The sequence below is a fragment of the Lynx canadensis genome, chromosome X, assembly GCF_007474595.2.
Source record: "Lynx canadensis isolate LIC74 chromosome X, mLynCan4.pri.v2, whole genome shotgun sequence".
In the NCBI taxonomy this organism is placed as follows: domain Eukaryota; kingdom Metazoa; phylum Chordata; class Mammalia; order Carnivora; family Felidae; genus Lynx; species Lynx canadensis.
In genome coordinates, this window is record NC_044321.2 from 4,607,813 (window position 1) to 4,626,145 (window position 18,333).

Here is an 18,333-nt window from a genome sequence, read left to right on the forward strand (position 1 = left end):
ACCTGAGAACCAACTGCTTTTTTTGCATTGCCAAGGTCGGCTCTGATCCACGTTAGCATCTTCACCCCCAGTCATACTTCCTCTGGGCATGTCTTGATATCAGAATGGCACCATGTTTGACGGGTCCCATCACTCCTTTTGTTTGAGAGGATGGAGAATATAGTTCTAAGACTGTGAAAATTGTGTGAATGAAATGGTTTCCCAACTCCATAGCTGGCAATAATTAGAGTCACTCACTGCATTTCCGGCCATCAGAGTTTGCTATATTTCCCATAATTACGTTTGTTGTTTGAAGTATCAGGGGTTCATAAAAATAAAGTTTATGGTTAGACACTGGGATCAGAAGGAAAGAGAGCTAAAACGGGGTAATCTGTGAAGATCTTTCTTAAGGATTGACAAGTACTGGAGTGGGGCTAGCGAGATAGACGTTAGAGCGGTATTTCTCAGCTGGAGACAATTTTGTCTCTACGAGACATCTGCCAATGTAGGGAGACATTAGTGGTCTTGATACTGGAGAAGGGTATTAGTGGCATCTGGTAGGTAGTGTGCATGGATGGAGCTAAACCTTCACACAACGCACGGGACAGCCTGACCACAACAATTATCCAATTGCCAAAATGCTACATTTTGGGAAACCCTGACTTGGGCAGTTCACTGGGAAGAAAATGAAACTGTAAATTACGTTTCGTTCCTTCTAGTAGATCAGTACTTTCTAACTGCATACATTTGCAAAGGTGTGGAGCTCACAAACATGCCCTTCTAGGAAATCATGGCTTATAATTGTAGGTGCCAACTTTAGCAAAACTAGGACAGCAAAGGTGCATTTATTTAAGTATTCTTAATATTTAATCCAGATGCTTCCTACACTCACTTCTCACTTCCTATCATTTATTAATTTAAGTGATTCTTGCAATCTATAATTTGTTCCAATCTTTCTTTCCTTTTTTAAAAAGCATTTAAATTTTTTTTTAATGTTTATTTATTTTGAAAACGAGAGACAGAGTGTGAGTGGGAGAGGAGCAGAGAGAGAGGAAGACACAGAATTGGAAGCAGGCTCCAAGCTCTGAGCTGTCAGCACAGAGCCTGACGCAGGGCTCGAGCTCAGGAGCTGTGAGATCATGACCTGAGCCAAAGTTGGGTGCTTAACTACTGAGCCACCCAGGCAACCCTATTCCAAGCTTTCTTGAAAGGCCTTTCAACTAAGAAAAGCATATGTATACACATGTGTATTTTAAGTTTATTTATTTATTTTGAGAGAGAGAGAGAGAGCGTATGTGCACGAATCATATGTATATTTTTAATCCTTGGCACAGTGAGGTAAAAAAATATCCCATTGATTTCCAGTTACAGGGTAAATATTTCTCTTTTTTTTTAATTTTTTTTTAAGTTTTTTTTTTAACATTTATTTATTTTCGAGACAGAGAGAGACAGAGCATGAATGGGGGAGGGTCAGAGAGAGGGAGACACAGAATCTGAAACAGGCTCCAGGCTCTGAGCTGTCAGCACAGAGCCCAACGCGGGGCTGGAACTCACGGACCGCGAGATCATGACCTGAGCCGAAGTCGGCCGCTTAACCGACTGAGCCACCCAGGCGCCCCACAGGGTGAATATTTCTTATTTCCACTTGTTTTCCTCTGAACATGTGTAGCGCATGCCACGTGTTCCTTGGGGCAATCCTGGCTCCTCCCGCACTGTTCTAAATGGCATCCAAGTCTGTCTCTTCTTGAGAATTCAATGGAAGTTCAAACCTCTTCCTGCCCTGATCTCCCCAACTTTTGTTTTTCTATTGGAGGTGATTCACATGTCTTGTTTTGCACCTTGGACTGTTACCCTGTTATCCATCGAATTGCTTCTCAAATAGACTTCATGAACGTACCTTCTTCATCTTTGTTTCTGTGACCAGGTTTCTCCCGTGTGTATATCGTGGAGCTTTGAGAAAAGGAAGCCCAGACGGCAGTTGTTGGCATCTCCCATGGGAACTAGTTCAGCTTCAGAACATAGTGGGAGTGTTTATTAAGGCACACTTGTGGGCACTTGAGGATACTCTTTGGCCAAAGTTTTACTCTATGATATATATTATATGGCATAGGTGTAAATATATATGTAGATCATGTATGTACACCACATGTGTAGCATATATTCATATGTATAAGATATATGTATGCCCTGTATCTTTATATATACACCTATTATGTGTGTATATATTATATATGCATGTACCTATGATATATAAGTATATGTAATAGACATACGGCATCCATAAAGCTGTCTGTGGTGTATGATATATGTGCATTTCTGATACATAGGTATTTGAAAACAGGAATCTCAATACAGCTCATGCGAGGAGGAATCCTCAAACCTGTAAGCTCTCAGAAAGAGCAGAGTGGGTACTTTTCATTCCCTTGACTTGTTTTAAGGGACCCGTGAAGTTTTACCAACCCTTCTCTTTTCACTTCTGCCTCACTTTTCTCTGTGTGGATGTCTCTGCTTTTTCTTTCTTATAGTCCACACATGTCTGCCCAGATTCTACCCGTGTCATGGTCCCTCTGACCAAGTCAGTGTCCTAAGTGACGTGCTGGTGTCCATCTCTGTTGGCTTGGCATCGGTAGCTGAAGGAGCAGGAACTAATGCAGGCTGATGGCGTGGCAAAGCAGTGTATTGAAAACACACTGAAAGGCTTACATCATTGCCAGGAACACTGGAGAAATATGCTTAGAATTCAGGTAGGAATAACGGGAATCCTTGGGAGATAGGTCATGCAGACAGGAGCACCGATAAAGGCTGATGTGGACAGCACTGTCTTCGGCACAGGGCGTGGATGATGTAGCTCTCCCTGCATCCAAGAAGTATGGACACACGGCCCATTGGCCCCTGGAAACTGAATGTTGTGGCCACCACTTTCATGGCTAGCAGGAATGTTCTGACATTCCTAGTACTGGACCACCGTTGACAAACTCAACATCCTCATGGTAGGTGTCTGGTCACATAGTCAATCAAATGCTGTCTGTCTGAGAGGTGGAGAAAATAAACACATGGGCTTTTGTTTTCTGCAGGGAGAGGTGGATTCTGATACCATAATAGCAAGCATGATAAGGGTGTCCCAGTACAAGGAAAGGGTTTTTGTGCTAAGGGATTCCATTTGGCCCACTCAGATAAGTCACGGTAGTATCACTGTCTCCAGGCCATTTGGTTACTACCCTTAATTCCATGTGCAATTTTAATTTCCCTCTGCCACATAATGTAACATATTCACCAGTTCCGCGACTGGGAATTTTGAGGGCTATTATTCTGCCAGCGATAGTAACTTATATTATCCATGGTATTTTGGCCATATAAAATAATATTTTGTATAAAGAGACCTAGATTTGGAGTAAGAATGGTCTCACAAGTTGACTCTGGTATTAGGCATGATCCAGGTCAACAGATAACCTTCTCAGTTAAATTTTCAGGTATGAGGAGATTGGCACCTACTCCAATGTTGTTTTCCTGATCTTTTAAGCTTGGTCTCGTCTGCAAAAGGAAGGAAAATCCTATGTGGAGTTTCTGCGTCATGTAGAAACCAGATCAATCTTGCTTTGAATCATGACTGTCCCTCTTTCTAGTTAAAGTCACTAAGTTCCTTGGCTTGTCTTTCTCCATTTTCTCATCTCAATAATGGGTACAACTTCCTAGGACAATTGTGAGAATTAAGTGAGGCAATTGAAATGGAGATGCTAAGTGCCACGCCTGGTTCACAATGAATATAACACCAGAAAATATCTAAGTGTATTTAGACCACGATTTCTGCAACATTGCACTTCAGATATTTGAGCCCAGGTAATTATGTTTGTTGGGAGTAGAGAGGGCTTCCCAGTGCATTGTGGGATGCTTGGCAACATCCCTGAGGTCTTCACGTTAGCCCAGTTGCCTCTTTCCCTTCAGCTGTGAGACCAGCTGATCTCTAGATACTGCCAAATGTCATCTGTGGGGGAGATCGCCCCTCCACTTCTGAGAATCCTTTCTCCAGACAAATGACCTAATGGATTACCATATGTTCTTTACACTATCTAATTGTAAGTATACATGTGACTCGTGGAAAACCATAAGCAGTCATATATTTACATGCTGTCTTCCAGGTAGATAATAAGGAATATGTGCGACCCCATCTCCATCCATAGAGAGAGAAGAGTAAATGTCATTTTTTTTTAATTTGTTGCCGGCACAGATAAATATCTGATTTATTGAAGACCAAAGAGTCCATGCTTAACATCCCATTTAGTGTGGGATATTATTCCTTTTTTTTACTTATCTACATTCATTTTGAGGCAATTACCACAACACACTTATCAGTTTAACTTAATCAACTGTGTACATTTCTATTTTGCTAGAACGCAAATCCAAAATAACAAGTGAATGGGGAAAGCTTATCTTTTTCACTAAAACCTATTACTTGTAGTCTTAGGAAGAAGCCTCAAGCTGTGTCTGTCTAAATGCAAACCATATGAGAAAACTAAAACATGCTCACTATTTTAATTATCAGCTTCTTGGGGAGCGGGGTGACAATGACCCCAGTTTTCCCTCTTGACCTGAAGGAATATGTAAATTAACTGCTCTAGCAGGTGAGAAAGGATAAGCCTAGGGAGCGCCTTGATTAAATTTCACAAAAGTATATGGATTATTGATTAGGTTCACAGCATGAAACAGCCCAGAAATGTCACCCTTCAGTGGCCTTAGTAGATGAGGAAATTTTGCCAACCATGAGGTAGATGTTGAAATCATCCCTTTGTTGAGTGTCCCCTTACACATTGATCATGAAAGTTTTTCCCTGTGACCCAGGGTCCAATGGATTAAAAGGCTGTGGTAAGAATGTAGATCCCACTGAACTTGATGGCACAATCATCAGAGTTAAGAACTGGCCAGTTGCCTGGATGGTGTCCAGATATTGGCTGGGAGGCTGGGACACACCCCACATTAAAAGTTGGATGGTTTTTAACTACAGAAGGTTGGAGAGCTTCCAGAAAATACTAGACCATATTGGGTTTCCTTAGATGTTTGTTTGATAACCAGACCAGGGTCACAGAGCAATGCGAAATGGATGAAGCTGAATAGGGAGGTTCAAGGTTGTCCAACCGAGAATATGAAAGGTGACCCAACAGGTGGGTGATGGCACTGAGGGCACTTGGTAAATGACAGCAGAACTGATGAGGGTCTCAAGAACAGAGTCGTAATCCATTCTCTTAAGGGAATGTGATCAGGTGTCTCCTGGAAGAAGGTCATTCCTAGGAGAAAAGAGTTTGGACCCTGGAAAGGTTACCAACCATAGACATAAGCCCAGGGGGATATAAAGGCACCATCTGTGAGAACAAGGACACCATGGGGGTCATCTGGGCTCAGGACCAGACTTGGATCCCAAGATCAGAGCTAGAGCAACATCTGGACTTCAGGGAAATGCTCGTTTCATCCATAAGACAGGTCTCAGCAAACTTCCAGAATTTTGTCTGCACAGCTGCCTTGGCGTCAAAGTTAAAGTCTGAACAGCAGGAACTGGACGTGCATGTAGATGTCAACCCAGAGCCTTGAAAAGCAGTCTGCTTAAAACGCAAACCTGCTAACGGTTCTGCGTTTAACAAACGCTCTGACGTTGTTAGATGAAGGAAGAAGGAAACGTTGCCTTAGATGAAGGAAACGTTGCCTTCCCGCCTAATCTGTATGTGAACTTATTTTCCAAAACAGGCATAGCCTTGGGTAAGTTACTATTTTTCGTATCCTCTAAACTCGAGATAAAGCATCCTCCGCATAGGAATGTAAAAATAGAGAAATCTGTATTGGTTCGGGATTTTTTTTTTTGTCAGTTAAATTATTAGTATTATTCTCATCTCTCAAATACGAAAGTCAAAACCTGTAAATAGTCCAGAGTCACCGAACCACAAAATGCATTCCGAATGGAAATAGCCTTTATTATCTTGCCAGCAGAAAGTAAAAGTAATTAGTATATGGGTGTTTGTCAGGTTTCGTCTATAAGGGGTCTTTAGACCAGCCTCATAATAACAGTGTTGAAAATGAGAACTGAAGAGGTTAAGATGATAGTCAACAGAGGAGAACAGTGAACAATCCATCAGCTTGGAACAAAGGAAGATAATTGCACGTTGTCCCTCATGGACTTACATGGTAGGCGAACCCTTCATTTTGTCCACTGAAGATGATTTTGTGACCAACAGCCCCAAGTTTCAAACTAGCAGCTGTGGCCTTCAAAGAAGAAACATGATCCAAATCTCCAGCTTCACCTAATGGATAAATCAAAGTGAGGGCTGCCTGCAGCCAATAGGAAGAGTCAGAAGGCAATGTAGAGAGGCAGCTTCCAACCCTGGTGGCAGGAATTGTACTCACTAGCGTCGTTTCTGAAGGTCAAGGCAGCTTTAACAGAAAGGTGATTTTTATTTTTTATTTATTTTAAATGTTTATCTTTGAGAGAGAGTGCAAGCTGGGGAGGAGCAAAGAGGGAGGCGGGACAGAGGATCCCAGGCCAGCTCTGTGCTGAAAGCGGAGAGCCTGATGTAGGGCTCGATCTTTTTTTTTTTTTTCTTTTTTGTAATTTTTAAATTTATTTTTGAGACAGAGACAGAATACGAGTCAGGGAGGGGCAGAGAGAGAGAAAGAGAGAGACACAGAATCCGAAACAGGCTCCAGGCTCTGAGCTGTCAGCACAGAGCCCGACGTGGGGCTTGAACCCATGAACCATTAGGTCATGACCTGAGCCAAAGTGGGACCTTTAACTGACTGAGCCACCCAGGCATCCCCAGAAAGGTGACTTTTTAAAATCTGTGTACTTGCACATCAAGGCAACACTCTTCTTGGGCACTAGAAAAGCAAGGAAGTCTGAAGTCGAATGCAGAGTCAGTCAAGATCACCACACCTCAGTCAAGGTCACATGCACCTTGTAAGTACTCAGTCTGACCCAGGTTCCCAGTGATCTTGAGGGCGTGGGCCCACAGTGTCTTAGCAGCTGCTTCATGACACCTCTTGGACAAAAGAAAAGATTGAACAGTTTGTGTTAAGTAGGCTGCATAGGGCGCCTGTCTGGCTCAGTCAGCAGAGCATACAACTCTTGATCTTGGGATTATGAATTCAAGCCCCATGTTGGGTATGGAGATTACTTACATACATACATACATACATAAAGAATACATATAGTAACGTTTTACTCAACGCTAAAAAAATTATATATATGAAATTTAAAAAACCATATTTTTATTTTATCCTTGAATGACCACATCCATTTACTAAGGCGTATGCCTGTGAGTCACTGCAAAACTTCACAAACATTGAATCTGCTTACACACCCCCACCCCCATTTCCTGTTCCACTTTGATTTTTCACATATGCCCAGAATCAGATCGGTAGGAAGAGAGCATGATTTAACGTTACAACTTGGAACAACCTCCAGCAAGTTGTTTGCCGCTGTCTGATAGAATCAACTGATTCTGCCTTTCCCTCAAAAATGTGAAATATCTTATGATGCCTCTGTGCGTCCTACAGCCTCTGTTGACGCAAGTACTCGATTCTGCTGTTGCGGCACAAAAGCGCTATAAACCCTCCGTAAAGCAGTGGGTGTAGTATATGGTTGTGTCCTAATAACATCTTATTTGTAAATATTCCCACATTTTGTGAAAACACACGGGCGATGTAATGGATATGACACATACGCCATATTTTACCGGTGCTTGTGCAAACACTTTCTATCCTATGTAGTATAGGACTGTCTCAAAGGTGGGCATGACCAGGAATCCTCATTGTTTCCTTTAATTCCTGTAAAAATCCATGTGTTATAATATCTGTGTTCCGGATGAAGGACTTGGGCCTAGAGCTGGAACTTGCTAAAAGGTCAAATGGTTAGCCTTGCAAGGAAGCTGATACTTTTGTGGAAACCAATTCCTGGAAGTTGGCAAAGCCCTAAGCCATTCTGTTCCACCATAATGAAATGGAGTCTGGGCCCAGGCTCCCAATCATTTGCTCTTAAACTCTGTGAAGGACATTAGCTTCCCTTGGCTATGTTGATGATTTAGAGAGAGCAAGCCCTTTTCCCCTACCCTTCCAGGCATTGTCCAGCTACACAAAGGTCATAGATGTGGAACATTCTGGAAAAGCAATGGATAGCAACATTGTAAGGTTCTCACTCTCAACGATGGCATCTTCATTCCCTTTCTCTTACCCACACGGTTTTTGCACGTGGCTGTCCATGCTCAACAAGTTTTGCAAACTATTTTGTCAAAGGAACATTCCGTGTTGTTGTTATTCACGTCTCAATGTCTCCTTTCTCCGCAGTGCTGAAGTTTATTGATCCCTTGTCATTTCTAAATTCTCCATGTTTTGACCCACCACAAGTTCTTCTCTAGGGCTGTTTTACTCCTGTGAGCATAGTCTAGCTTACAGGGACTAAATAAGCTATCTTTCTTCAGTGAGACAAAACAATTTTCTATTTCTGAAAACATTCCATTTCTTTGAGCCTGTTCTTAGAATACTTTTTTTTGTCTTAATTGCTCAGAATGCTGGAAGCATACAACTCAAAGGAAATGCCACAGATTGCCAAGTCCATAATAAGAAAGTACAACAACAACAACAACAAAACACAACTCCAATTAGCATTTTGGTTCGTAACTTAAGTAAATGATTGGGGAGATTACTACAATACATTTTTTTTATAATACTCTGTGTAATATATATAAAATGAACAGAGTTCTAAGCATCAACCAGATATAATTAGAGAGGTTTCCATCATAATTAGGTTATTTTAAAGTTTTGTTTGCAAACGCCTTCAGTTCTGTCTCACATGTATTAATAGCAATGACTGATTTCATACTCTAGCCCCATTCTTTTTGCAACTCCTGTGTAAGTACAAAGGAGTGATGTCAGTGTATGGCAGGAGTGATACAAGCATTTGGAGCTCCCCGCAAACAAAACAAAAGAAGAACAACCACAAATACAAAAAATAAGAGAGAAGATCGGAAGAAATAAAAGAGCTCTGTGGAAAACAAAGAAAACAGGAACAAAGGAAATGTAATACTAAATAAATGGCCACTGTGATTGAGTCTGATTCCCACTGCCCTCAGTTTATTAAAAATGTTGTGATTTCTTCAAAACTCAGTGTCACGTGTGATAGCTAAGGGGTGAGGGATGTCTTCGGACACTATCCCTCCTTAGCCGACTTACCCACTGCCCCTTTTGAAGACTGAACTTGTTTAAGTCCAAGGCAACTCAGAAATGAAACACCCATTTGGATTTGCATCTTTTTGTGGGGATTGAAATGCGTAGTGTAGTGAAATGTACATTGATGCTGATGGCACCCACCGTTATAGTAATTTGGACCAAAAAATCTTGAGAAAAGAACTTTTCATTCACTTTTCCACCCCGAGCTCTTGGCAATAGTAGAATAGGTTAATCTAAATGATACATCACAACACGGGTTTGCGGTTTGAGAGGAAGTTTGTAAATGGCAGTCTGGGAGGTACATGTTTCGCCTTCATAAATGAACATTTATTCACCAGTCTTTTTGGAAAATGGAGGGAAGGAAACAAAGGACAGAATGTACTTCTCTCTCGTGCAGAAGAGTGATCAGTTTGATCGGTATATTCGTTCCACAAACTTGTACTCAGTGTGTGCTGCGTGTTAAGCACAATTAGGAAAGAATCTGAGACAGTAGCAAATACAACAAAACATTATTGAGATCTTCTTATTAGGAAAATAGGGGGTTGGATTCCTGAAAACTTCTAAGCATATAGAATAAACGAGAGTATGATCTAATGAAGCTCCACTATTGAATAAAATCCCTGCATGCAGTGTTGCCTGTAAAACCACTCCCCCCGATATCCATACTCTTTGCCCTATGACTCGGTAGGTTTTCCACTAGAGGCAAAATAGATTTCCCCTTTCCATTGCTTGTGCGCTTGGTCATGTAACTTGTCTTGGCCAATGGGGTGCAAGAGAGGCTTACAGTCTCTTTGGGTGATGAGGTATGTCCACTTCAGCTTTTGACACAATCCTGAGAAGAAAGTGGCTGAGATTACTGGCCCCTCCAAAGACTGTGTGTAATGGAAGTATCCAGCCTAGACCTACTGACCACCAGATGACTCACATACGTATGAGAGAGAATAAACAATTATTTCCTTGAGTCACTCAGCATTGGGAATTTTGGTGCATAGCAAAAGCTGACTCATACACCCGTATGTACATCCTCTTGATTTCACCAATTTAGTCCTTTTGACATATTATGTTTCACTTTTAAATTTGTGTTTTGACATAAATTACAGATATCATTATATTTTATTGCAAAACTATCTTTTAGGGGTGCCTGTCTGGCTCAGTCAGTGGAATGGGTGACTTTTGTTCTCAGGTCTGTGAGTACACGCCCCACACTGGGTGTAGAGATTGCTTAAAAATAAAATCTTTAAAAACAAAAATCAAATGAAAACAAAACAAAACAAAAACCACACAAAGCTATCTTTAAAAAGAAATGAGTATCTTCCATCAAAATCACAGTACTTTTTACATACCTAACAGTAAAATAGTTTTCTGAATATCACCAAGCCATATTTAAATTGTCCCAGTTGCCTCCATGTAGAGGGTTTATGGAAGGTTTCTTCCAACCAGAATGTATTCAAGGTTGTTTCTGGAAGTCTACATCTGTTATCCCAACCTCACCATTTTGTCATGATACTGACTTGGCATGTATGAAAAAAAATGGTTAGCAGAGTGCTTTGGATTTGTCTGATTGTCTTCTTGTATGATAACTTGCCCTGTCTCCCACATTTCCTAATTGTGGGTAATACTACAGGCTTTAGTTTTAGCGTAGTCATGACATCTTCCTAAGTGATGGTGTTCAATTCCATCCGGTGGCCCATGATGCTTCCTTCTCCACCCCCAAGATTGTAAGAGTAACGCTGGAGTAAGTCAGTGGGAGCCTGATCCCTCCATTGTACACTTACCTTCCCCCCGTAACCAATAATTTTGCCAGATACACAGGTATATCTAGTTCCCAGGAACCTTGCTTTTTTAAAAGTGAGCTTTTAGAATGAGATCTTGCCATTTGCAACAACGTGGATGGAACTGGAGGGTATTATGCTAAGTGAAATAAGTCAGTCAGAGAAAGACAGTTACCATATGTTTTCACTCTTATATGGAACTTGAGAAACTTAACAGAAGACCATGGGGGAAGGGAAGGGGAAAAAACAGTTTCAAACAGAGAGGGAGACAAATCATAAGAGACTCTTAAATACAGAGAACAAACTGAGGGTTGATGGGGGAAGTGGAGGGGAAGGGAAAATGGGTGATGGGCATTGAGGAGGGCACCTGTTGGGATCAGCACTGGGTGTTGTATATAAACAATGAACCACAAGAATCTACTTCCAAAGCCAAGAGCACACTGTATATGCTGTATGTTACCTAACTTGACAATAAATTATATTTAAAAAAATAATTCTTTAAAAAATAGATAAAAATGAAAAAAATAAAACATTTCATTGCTGGAAAAAAATAAAGTGAGCTTTTAGATTTTAGAATACTTTTAAGTTTACAGAAAAAAATTACAAAGATAGCACAGAGAGTTCCCATATACTCTACATCCCATTTACCCTATTATTAACATCTGACAAGAATATGGCACATTTCTCACAATTAATGAACCAATATCGATACATTTCCATACGTTATTCAGATTTCCGTAGTTTTTCCTTAATGTCTTTTTTCTGTTCCAGGATCCTGTCCAAATTCTGCACTATATTTAGTTGTTATGTCTTCTTAGGATTGTTGTGGCTGTGACAGGTTTTCGGGCTTTCCTTGTTGTTGATTGTCTTGACAGCTTTGAGGAGCGCTGGGCAGTGTTTTGTTGAATGCGTGTCAATTTGAATTTGATATAGGTTTTTCTCATGATTAGACTGGGCTTATGCATTTTAGGGAGACAGACCCTAGGTACAGACTGTTGTTTTCATCACATATCCAGGATGTATATGGGATTTATCACAGTTGATGTTCACCCCCATCACCTGTCTATTCATGTTTGTCAAGTTCCTCCACTGTAAACATACTATGTTTTTTTTTCTTTTATCTCTACCCATACTGTACTTTAACACAAAATTTTTTTAACGTTTATCCATTTTTGAGAGAGCATGAGCATGAGCAGGGGAGGAACAAAGGGAGGAGGACACAGAATCTGAAGCAGGATCCAGGCTCTGAGCTGTCAGCACAGAGCCTGACGCGGGGCTTGAACTCACGAACCGTGAGATCATGACCTGAGCCGAAGTCGGACGCTTAACCAACTGAGCCACCCAGGTGCCCACCTATACTGTACTTTTTAGAAGGAAGTAGGTACCAAGGACGTAGGGAGTAACTCTCCGCCTACTTAGGGCTGGAGCACAACATCAAATTTGCAATTCTTCTGCATGGAAGATTTGAGTATTCTCACCCATGTATCAAATATTTCATTTATATCACCATGGACTCTTGGATATTTAATAATTTGGGTGAATAATCCTACTTTATTCATTTTGACCATTAAACTTTTAAATAATGGTCTTACCATTCCCTGATCCTTCCATTATATATGTATCATTAGGAAGTTTATTCGTGTTAACTCTGTCATTTCTCATGCGTTTATAACTTGTACATGTTCACAAAGAAATCTCTTTGCTTCCTTACCTAGGGTGACCCGGCTCCCTGAAGTACAATTCCTAGAGAGGCATACTCTGAAATGCAGCTTTTCAATCCCTAATTTTCAGAGTAAAGGGTTGGTGCATTGGTCTACAAATATTGTATTGATAATTATTTTTCGGAGTTTATTTTATTAACCAATTATGACACGGAAGTCACTGCACATTATTTCAAATACCCCTCATAAGAGGCTTATTAAGAAAGGTTAACTTAATTTGCTTAGATTACCAAACTTTGAAGCTCTATAGGAGTGACATATTGGAGCACCGGTCTGCTGGTTCCGGAACCTACCACCTATAAATTCCCACATTTTCTAAGCATACCGCTCCGTGTAGATATACCCCACTTACATCTTAAACTATGTGTAGAATGTGGAATGTTTCATTATATAAAATTATTATTCCATCTCATCTTCTCTTGTACCTTATAACCATTTAAAGTGTAAGACTACCATGCCTCCTATCCTTAGTTTTCTTCAGAATTTCTATTTCCCAACACAGAGAATCAGCAATTTACACAGAACTATGAGTACATTGTCCTTCCCCCCCCTTTTTTTAAGTGTATTTTGAGAGAGAGAGAGAGAGAGCATGTAGGAGGGCCAGAGAGAGGAGTAGAAAGAGAACCCTGAGCAGGCTCTGTGATGTCAGCATAGCGCCTGACGCCGTGCTCAAACTCACGAACCAGGAGATCATGACCTAAGCAAAAATCAAGAGGTGAGTGCCCAGCTGACCGATCCACTCAGGCGCCCCTTTCCTTTATTTCCTACAAACAGGGACTTTTGCATGCTCAGTGCTGCTGGGGGATTTTGATGCTCAGTGCTGCTGGGGAGAGGGGCGTTACTCCCAGTTGATATAGCTGCAAATACACCATGTGTGCACATAAGAAAATGCAGATTGCATCAGACTCTTTGCCCCCTACTTCTGCATGGTTGCCCCTCGTTTTGTTATGAAATAAAAGAACAGCCAATATTGGCTTGAAATAGTTGCCGGCTGTCCTCAGTATGTAGCTGCTCTGGGTGCACTTAGGGAGCAGAGTGCCATCTAGGAGGTAGAAGGTTTTTAAAGGTAGAGAGGGAACCGGAAAAAGGGAAATTACTAACAAAGAACCCATTGTTTTAGGCAAGGTGGCCCTCCTCAGGGGATCCGGAGGGGTTTGTTGGCACAATTCCTAGTACTGACTTGGAGAGTCCCAAGTTCACTGCTTCAAGATTACATTTCTGGGGGTTTCAGACCGCAGTTAAATTAGATATTAGGTCTCGGTTTACTTATTGGAGGCTTCCACCCAAGTGATGCCAGTTTGGGCTTGCGATTTTCTTTGCAGCAGTGTTAACATGGTTCCTTTACATGGGAGAAAAGGAACCCAGAGCGAGAGTTAGAAACCTGCTGGTCTGGTTCTGTGTACACGTGTGCAGGCCCTGCAGGCTGGGCGTGTGCACACAGCCCTTGGAAAGCACCGGCAAGTTCAGGGGCGTTTGCCAGGTCACCGGTGTGACCTGTTATCTGGAAGCTTGGGCTCGCCAGGTGGATGCGCGTTCCCACCTGTGCTTACAGATGTGAGTTCCTGCCTGAGCTCCCCAGGGGGGATGCACGTTCCCACAGTTAGATTTTCCTGGAACTTTACCTACTGCTGGGTGCGTTTTGCAGTAGGAAAGAAAAAAATGCTCCCACACAGCTAGAAAAAAAAAATTAAAATTTGTTTCCTCCCTCTCACAAAAGAGTCTCCTGAGGAGAGAAATGTTAACAAATGTTTGGACCTTTCCAGAACTCAAGGCCCGGGATATTTAGCGGCAGTGGCAGTTAGAAGGGCCTCCTTCACCTAATATTAGGCTTTCTGAATCATATCTTAAAATATGACTCTTTACTTACATCTTTTGAATTAAAAGATGGTTTGAAAACCCCGAACCCAACGATTAATTTATTTGTTCAAATAAATGAGTAAATGTTGTCAATGACTAATGTAGTTACTCATCTTTTTATTTTTATCTCGCATATTTTTATAAATATATATTATATAGTGTTTTATATGTACAGAGAATAATTGTATAAAATATATTTCTCAGAATAGTATTACATATAGTTATGTAAAATATAAACTAAATATATAAGTATTTTTTGTGTATAATAAATATGAGATATCTTTTTGTAAGTGCATATTATTCATTTGTTTATTTTTCCATATTTCTGTAGACTCTTTTCTCCTGTGCGTTCATCTTTTTTTTCTAAGTTTATTTACTGATTTTGGGAGAGAGCAAGTGAGCACGAACGGGAGAGGGGCAGAGAGAGGGAGAAACAGAATCCCAGGCAGGCTCCACACGGTCAGTGCAGAGCCCGACCTCACAAGCCCTGAGATCATCACCTGGGCGGAGATCAGAGGCTTAGCTGACAGAGCCACCCAGGTGCCCCTCCTATGTCTTCATCTTTGAAATGATCGAGAAAACTCTTCTGTGCGTGAGGCTTAGTAGGACCCCGAGTGCTATATCAACAAGGCCTTAAATGCCAGGTGTGGCCAGATAGTTTCTTCCCAGAGGCTTGTGACTCTAAGTTTCCCTCTGGCAGCCTCAGTGTGGCCTGAGCCTATTGGAAATGCAAACTCCTGGGCCTGACCGACACTCAGCGAACCTGCAGTCAGCGGTTAAACAACATCTTCTGGTGACACGCATGCACATTAACAATTGAGAGCACCGATTTAGACCAGGGTTTCTCAATCTTGGCTGCACATTAGAATCACTTGATGATCTTGCTATAAATCCAGATGCCTGCAGGATGGATACAATGTGCAGCCCGGCAGAGGCAGTTAGCAACACTGTATCATATACTTGATGTTTGCTAAGAGAATAGTTCTCAATTGTTCTCTCGAAGGAAAAACAAATAGTTCTGTGGTCATGGTGATGGGTGTGGTTTTTTTTTAGCGTGATGGTGGTAAATATCTCAGTGTATAACATAGAGAAAAATGACATTTTGTTCACCTTAAATATACACAAGTTTTATTTGCCTGCTATACCTCAATAGAGTTATGGATAGAAATAATGATGCCTGACCTTTGGTGGCAGATATTCTGAATTAATTTATCTAGCGGAGTGTCCTATCTCCATTTCCTCTTTCCTTTTCAACCTGTGATGCACTGAATCTACATAAGAATCAACTAGGGGTTTTTTAGAAGGTTGAAATCTCACAGTCTGAGTCTGAGCCCCTGCACCGGGCCCTGTGCTGACAGCTCAGAGCCTGGAGCCTGCTTTGGATTGTGCGTCTCCCTCTCTCTCTGCCCCTCTCCCGCTCACGCTCTGTCTCTCAAAAAATGTATAAATGTTACAAATTAAAAAAAAAAGAAATTTGAAATCTCGTACCCTGCTGCAGACCCACGAGCAGCATGGCCCTAGGACTTCCTTCCTTTGGGAGGCCCTACATCATGTGTCTTTAGGACTTGCAGAAATGCATTTGACTTGGGGATTATACCATCTATGCATTTTTCTATTTGGTGGATACTGAACTCCAGAGTTGATACTCTGACTCAGACCTTCTCTTTTTCTGACCTTAACGCTTGCTTTTTTTTTTAAATTCTTTTTTAATGTTTTATTTATTTTTGATGGAGAGAGAGAGAGAGAGAGAAAGAGACCACGAGTGGGGGAGGGGCAGAGAGAGAGGGAGACACAGAATCTGAAGCAGGCTCCAGGCTCTGAGCTGTCAGCACAGAGCCCGACACAGGGCTTGAACCCAGAAGCCATGAGACCATGACCTGAGCCAAAGTCAGATGCTCAACCGACTGAGCCACCCAGGTGCCCTAGAACTCTTGTTGCTTGAACCAGATTTCTTCCCAGTTCAAAGGTACGTGTTTCTTACCTCATTTGGAAAAATGAGCCTTGTGTTTCTTTAGTGTGTTCTTTGGTTTAGGCTATTTTTAACAAATGCTTGAGCTGCAAAGATCTCTGGATTATTCTAGTAGCACAGAGAAGAGATCTCAATCCCCAGACAACATGATCAATCAGATATGTTTTTGGAATTTGGGATGCTTTAAGAATGTAAATCAGTAAAACATTCTCCAGCGATGTTGAGACACTAGATGAACATCACAGCCAGCTAACTGCCTTTAGAAAGTTGAGCGCTCTTTCTTGGCTATTTCCACTTATGTGTCATACACTATTTCTGCTCTCAATATAATAAAATGTGGATTTCTAACTCAAAAAATGGGAGACTCGGGGTGCCTGGGTGGCTCAGTTGGTTAAGCGTCTGACTCTAGGTTTAGACTCAGGTCATGATCTCACGGTTTCGTGAGTTTGAACCCCGTGTCTGGCTGTGTGCTGACAGCACGGAACCTGCTTGGGATTCTCTCTCCCTCTGCCCTTCCCCCCCTCAATGCTGTCTCTGTCTCTCTCAAAATAAACTTTAAAAAGAAATGGGAGGCTCAATAAAATTGAACCTGTTTCCCAATTCTTGATGGATTAGATAGGGAATGAGATAGGGTTAGATTACAAATGATCTAATGTGCCCTTTTTATTTTTTCTGGCCAGTGAGTGCATCCTGAGTGTGTTGGGTTTATGTGGTAAGGTATTATTCCGATTAATGGAAATGGGCAGAATCAGACAAAACTATCTAGGTTAGTGTTGCCACTGCTCCTTTACTTCCCCCCAAGTTTCTAACCATCACCCACTCCGGTTGACCATTGAACTGACTTATTCATCAGGATGCGAAGGGAATGTGCTCTCGTTGCTTGTGGATTTACTTCTTAGTGCAGATTTCACGGGACAAGGATGTCCACCTGCACACGGACGTTTATATTCCGGTGAAGATAAGGTCAGGTCCTCTGAATTACTGCCATATTCCATCAGAAACACTTCACTGGGTTCGAAACGGGCCTGATGGTTTAAAAACCCAGGTTCTTACAAACTGCCTGAATCACCAGTCTTGGATCTTTGACCTCAGGGAAGTCAGCTCACACTGCCCATACTATTTTTGCAAATACCTGGGCCTCACAGTCTGAGAAGACCGTTCACACCAGTACACATGTGGATCCTTTTAGACACTGTCCTCCACTGTCTCTCACTGTTAAGAGTGTCACAGAGGGGCACCTGGGTTGCTCAGTCAGTTGAGTCTGACTCTTGGTTTCAGCTCAGGTCATGATCCCAAGGTCGTGGGATTGAGCCCCCTCAACATAGGTCTTAGCAGGGAGCATGCCTAAGATTCTCTCTCTCTCTCTCTCTCTCTCTCTCTCTCTCTCCCTCTGCACGTCTACCCTACTCATGTCTCTCTGTCTCTGTCTCTCTCTCTCTCTTATAAAATTTAAAGAAAAAATTTTTAATTAAAAAAAAGCATCACAGGAAATGACCCACATATAAATTACACATTTGAAAATGCGAGCCACCATTCTGTGACAGCTAAGCTAATAAAACTACTGTTCATTTAATATAATTTAATATTGATAAAACTGTACATGGGTGTATGTATTTTATAGAAATGGAGGGCAAAATACAGTTGCAAAATTGAATATTCACTAATGGGATTGATCACCCTGATATAAAATCACAACTGGCTTCATCCTGTGTTACAAATTATTTGTGTTACAAATAATCGGTTAAAATCACTGTCTAGCATTATTTTAGCACATTGTGTTTTCACGAGAAATATTTACAAAGGTAAAATTCTTCTCCATTACCACGGACAT

The 18,333-nt window shown here is 41.4% G+C and overlaps 1 pseudogene; it reads right to left on the reverse strand.

Moving 5' to 3' along the window:
• The window catches only part of LOC115507704, a 60,127-nt pseudogene that overhangs the window by 39,586 nt on the left and 2,208 nt on the right, over nucleotides 1-18,333 (reverse strand).